At 30.0% G+C, this 5,788-nt stretch overlaps 1 long non-coding RNA gene across 2 annotated transcripts in view; it reads left to right on the forward strand.

Moving 5' to 3' along the window:
* Nucleotides 1-303: 303 nt before the first annotated feature.
* Nucleotides 304-5,788, forward strand: part of LOC111088041 — a 25,564-nt gene continuing 20,079 nt past the window's right edge. For both annotated transcript variants that reach the window (XR_002612661.1, XR_002612662.1), the window contains exon 1: nt 304-377. This is a non-coding gene — a long non-coding RNA (uncharacterized LOC111088041). The remainder of the gene's footprint in view (nt 378-5,788) is intronic.

Consider the following 5,788-nt stretch of genomic DNA (forward strand, 5'->3'; position numbering starts at 1 on the left):
AGTGTGGAGAGAGAGTTGTACGTCCCACCATAAACTCAAAATGCACGTAATTGCGAGGCATTTAAGCGAAATGTACTTCTTCGGACGGCATGCTCCACGCGTTTTATGCGAGTTGAAGAGAGAAGACGAGCTAGCCATACATGTCGAATCGACCAATGAGATCACGCCATACTTGTATTTGCGCAAGAAAGGTCGATTTTCTAAGATAGTTATATAGGAAGACATCAAAGTTGCATTTTACTGGATCATCTGTCTGCAATTTGTCAATATAAAACAGTATATCTTTACAGCAATTACCGAGCTTTGGTTGACGATCCGATTCAAATCTGCGTTTTCCCTCACTCAATAAACGTTGCCAGCTCGCTTTTCTGAACAAAGTAAGCGTTTTTCGTTTTTAATCCACAAATAGCTATTTCAATAAGAAGGTAATTTGAAGAAGTGTTTTGATGATATATACTGTGAAGTTATAAGCCGTTGCTTTAAAGTTACTTTCAGCAAACTGCGTTTAAAAGCAATTATAACACGCCTTGTACTAGCTTTATTTTACTTAGTTATGTGGGTTCGTCATCTCAAACTTTTCTGTACATATATATATATGTATGTATAGGAATAATTTCTAAAATGTATTTTCATTTAGAGAACAACTTTTCAGGATAGATTCCTACCCCAATGATAAATATATGTTAACCTATCAATGTTTTTACACAGATGTAAATAAGCTCTTGAGAACTATTATTATTATTACCAACCTGTCCAACTATTTGAAAAATATACGAAAATTTAACCATCTCGTTGTGAATTTTAAATTTATAATACGTATTTCATACATTAGAGTGCTTGTTAGATTAATTTGTTTTGTTTTTTGCGTGTCTTCATTATATATTTATATATATATATATATTGATAATCCGTTAATAAGCTTTGAATAAATAGTTTTAGACAATTTTTTCAAATATTTCAATTTACACAAAAACACTCGTTTGTTGTGAAAAATCTATAACATAGCAGGATAACAATGATCCGAAAATTACGGACTTAATTAACTTTGATCGTTAATAGTTTCTAAAATTAATTCAACTTTTTTTTTTAGTTGCACTGAAATTGATTTTGTTTGTTTGTTAAGAGCAAGCTGGTCTTTCTGTGCTGCGCCCACAGCGGGTAACAAAACCCGACATTTAGAGTTATAGGCCTTCAGACTTATTAGCGATCCACGGAGGGGGGAGGAACAAATTGATTTATCAAAGTTGAAAGGTTTTCAATTGAATATTACAAGAAGAAGTATGATAAAGATAGTTGTGTAATGTTGATAATCTACATTAATACATGAAAAGTGTGAAAACAAAACTAGGGTATCAGTAAATTTCCGACGATCCATAATCCTGTAATGTAAAATATTTATTGTACAACTTTAACCACATCGTGCAATGAAAGATTATTACAGTTTTCAGTGTTTTAAGGAACATACGTTTGAACTGTTACAATCAGTCCAATGTATGGGGGGGATCCCCATAAAACGGGGAAAACAGAGGTTAGAGCCTCCCAGACACTCCGCGATTATAGAGAACGTTGTTTTCTAATATCTTGAGTTTTTCTTTTTATTGTGGTTTGAATTTTTTCCTGTGGAAAAAATCCTACAAACCTTTTAATCGTTCTTATTGTGCAGTGGGGAATTACTGCGGATAATGTCGTGAAACTACTTTAAATAACGTATTGAGATAAGGTAGTTAGGAGTTCTCCTAGATTAAGTGGCTGAAAATCATCTGTATAAATTTGTGAGTAACTCTTGAAGGTAATATAATTTGCAATTGTTGTAGGCAATGCTATAAGAAATTGTTCCAGAGACTGCAGTAAGATAATATAATGAAGGGTTGTGAAGGGTCATTTTAGGCAAGGTAACAAGGATTTTTTATAGAGATTATCTCGTTAAAAACAATATTATAAGGAATTGCTTGATAAGTTGTAAAAGTTGTTATAAATGAGATAGTTGAGAAGTTCTAGAGTGGCATTAGTATGCATCCAGGAGGGGGGGGGTCAGCCATAATGCCCCTCCCCAAACGCCTGACATACTTAACTGCCAACTAGGGGGATAACTTTAGGGAACTCTATTACTTTTTATGGGGGGGGGGCATCTTTTGTCACTTGTTGGGTTGTCTAGATAATATAATGTGGAATTTGATAGTGCAAGAGAAAATTATGGAAAATATAACTTAAAAAAAAAAGTAATAGCAAATTGTTGTAGATATGATAACAAGGAAATCTTCGAAATAAAACAGTTGAAAATTAATCTAAAAATGTACTGAGGAATGAATATAGATAAGGTTCAGGAGAATTATACTTGATAATGTTACAAAATAATTTTTGCAGTGCAGCAGAACATTATCTAAATACATAAAGTAGAGTATTAGAGCAGAGAATGGCAATGGAAATTATTGTTTGGAATAACGTAAGCAATATTAGTTCTATAATAGTACAAAATTGTTGAACATAATAAGGATTTATTCTGGATATTGCTGGGGTAAATTGTAAATAAGGGAATGAAATAATGTTCAGAAAGGAAGCAAAATTGTTCAAATGATGTATAATCGAGATTGCTCTAGACCAGATAATCAGGAATTTTTCTGAACGTGGTATGTAAAAACATTCAAAATAATCCAGAAGAGAAACACTCTAGAAAATACAGCCAAGAAAATCTTTGCACATCATCAAGAGAACAATGGTTTTGGTTAATGTAGTAAGGAGAACGTTTCTTATTGTGGTATATACAAAAGCTTTGAGAATTTATAGTAGGTAAGTGGTTGTGATATGGATGTATTTTCAATGTTTATTTGAGGAGCAGTTGACTGTAAAAAGATCACAAAATTTTCATCACATCTTGTTTTGACTTAATAGATTAGAAAGTTGCATAAGATGGTTGTTTTTTTTTTAAGACTTCAAAAGATCCTTCTTATGATAGAATTTCAGAAACATTTCTTAACAACAACAAGAACAAAAAACAAAAACAATGCTCAAATTTCATGGAAGAACAAATATTATAATTTTTATTGGAAAATTGCCAAGACAAAATCTGGCTTATATAGATTTTCATAAAGTAAACAAACCTCCTGAGAAATATGTCTTTGTCTGGAGACTACAGTGCCTGAGAAAATATTATGAAGGAACTTGTCAAGACCAAGGAGAGACATGTCAAACCAGGTGTCACCCAAGGGTGATGACCTCACCATAGGAAGTCTTGGTTGTATTCCCATAAGTGAGTGTCTGAGGCCCATACAAGGGTCCAGACAAACAGGGTATGTTTTTGGTAACGCCCAGAGATCCATATCAACTCTATCATGTTTAGGTATGTCTAAATAAACAAGCTACCAGTAGATAGGGTAAGAAAAGCTTCAATTTGACCTTAAGGTTATTGTCATCAGTACTTTCAGATTAAAAAGTTACTGGACTGAATATAATTGCAAATCAATAAAATATATTTTTGAAAAGAATGCAAAAGAAACACTTGCTTTCGTTAGCAACCATAAAATATTTAAATGAATCACAATATTTAACAAAACTATTTGATGATAATTCTGCTCCGATTAGTTCGAGGAGAGAAGAGTTAGAATGAAGTAGACAGTTCTTTTAAGGAGTGATTTAAGAAAGACTTTTTAGGGCAGTGTACAATTTGAATTCTGGTCCTGTTACCTTAAGCTTAATCTTGAAATTCTATAAATATTTAATAAGATTATAGCATCAATAAAAGTAGAATAAAAATGTTGAATGTTAAATTGCAAACATGTCAAGATCTATCTGTCAGAACAAACATTTTTACTCAGTATAATAAGCAGTTGTTTTTAGTAATTGATTTATTTCCATATTTTAGTTAATGTAGAAAACAACCAGTAATACAGAATTAAGTAATTAAAGTATAGCTGTCTTATAAAATGCACTTCAAAATTAAGCTGTTTACAAGTTTAAGTGTCTCATCTAAATGATAAAGCTAAATAAATGTTGTTTTGTATCATTTCCTGGTGCTGGGTTTGAATTCATTTCCAGTTCATAAATTTTAAAATAACCTATCTATAAAATATCATATGCAAACAATTATGTTTTTAAAAAACATGAATAAAACAACTTTATTAAATGTTGTCCATCTAGCTAAAACTTCAATAGATTTTGTTTACAAGGATGTTTTTAATCATTCTACTAGTGGAACCACTTCATTAGAGCTGTCGAAGAAAATTTTAAATCACACTTTTGGATAAAAAAACAACAATTAAAGGTACTTCTGTATGCTTTAATAAAAGAAGGATTTAAACATTTTTCTTTCAGAAAAAATCAAAGACTTTAAACACACCTGGAAATTTAATAACATATTTTAATGTAAACATTATGTACAGTTCTCTTGTTTGTTTTACGTTACATAAATCATGTTATGGAATAATACATTTTTATTACATTTAATACATCATAAGTAATGCCTGTTGAAAAATATAAATACAAACTTACAAAAATTAATTGTAGATGTTATCTTTGATTTTAATTAATCTTTGTTTCTAAGGTGTGTGTAAAGATAAAATGGTTTTTAAGTACAGCTACATTTTACATCAATCCAAGTCTTTTAGCCTTTAAATATATTTTACATGTGATTACTTGTTATATCATGTTGAATGCTTTGTTTAAATGTTTAAAATCTTGATAAGGATGTTCAAGACAGATTTGAGAGTATATTAAATCAGTCCTTTTTCTTTCAGAAGATAATGAACTACTTGATATCTTTCAATTCGTTGACCTGAGATAATCATTATCAAATATATAGTTGAATGAACACTAACAATAATAATTAATGATGTGCATAGGAAGAACAAAATCAAATACATAACAATGCCCTTAAATAGTTAAGCTGTTTAGAACTTCTATTTATTTCTACTTAAGATCTGCAGATGATGAGCTATCAGTAAAGTGATAAGCATATGTTTGTTTTCTAGGTAGTTCTGTATAAAACTAGATTCATACAAGATTCTGAAGTGATATTCACTAGATTATATTTTATTTTTGTTTAATGTTTCTAGGACAATTTTGGTATAAACTTCATTGCCAGAGGCTTAATGTACATATTTATTTGTGACAAAACCACTTTGAACCTTTTAGAAAATTCATTATAAGTAAACTCCATTGAATCAACAGGATATATTCCATATATACATTCCACAGAACAAGTATTGAAGAACATTTTCAGATTATATTTCTTCATGTCTGATTTCTTAATTATTCTTTATTTTCAGTATTCTAAGAATTTACTTTAATAAGTCAATGAGAAGAGCTATAGATATCTTGCATCTAACACAGTGCGAATCCATGTCCCAAATTTCAATAGAATGAAACATATCTTCTCAACAATGAAATATTGGATCGATTAACACTCGCAACTTCAATTACAGAATGATTTCCTAATTAAAAAAAAATTTTTTTTATATGTTTCATTATCATAATTATAATTGTGACAACTGTTAGGACTATGAAACAATTTTAAATTGGCTGATCATCAGATCTGCAAGAATCAGTTTTATTTATTTTTTCTAAATTTTTATTTTTTAATTGATTAAAAATCTTTCATTCTGCAATATAAGGTCTCGTATCACCCTAAATAACTGAAAAGTAGTATTCAGTTTGTTCCATAACAAGGTGCAATGTTTTACCTGTTAATCATATTTTCTAGGAAATTCTCCTCTTTTTTTTTAATGAAATAGTGCAACACAGATATGAAAAAATAAATTTGTATTGGTCTAAGATGAAAATTATGATGAAGGTA

The sequence above is a fragment of the Limulus polyphemus genome, unplaced genomic scaffold (assembly GCF_000517525.1).
Source record: "Limulus polyphemus unplaced genomic scaffold, Limulus_polyphemus-2.1.2 Scaffold3036, whole genome shotgun sequence".
NCBI classification, from domain to species: Eukaryota; Metazoa; Arthropoda; class Merostomata; order Xiphosura; family Limulidae; genus Limulus; species Limulus polyphemus.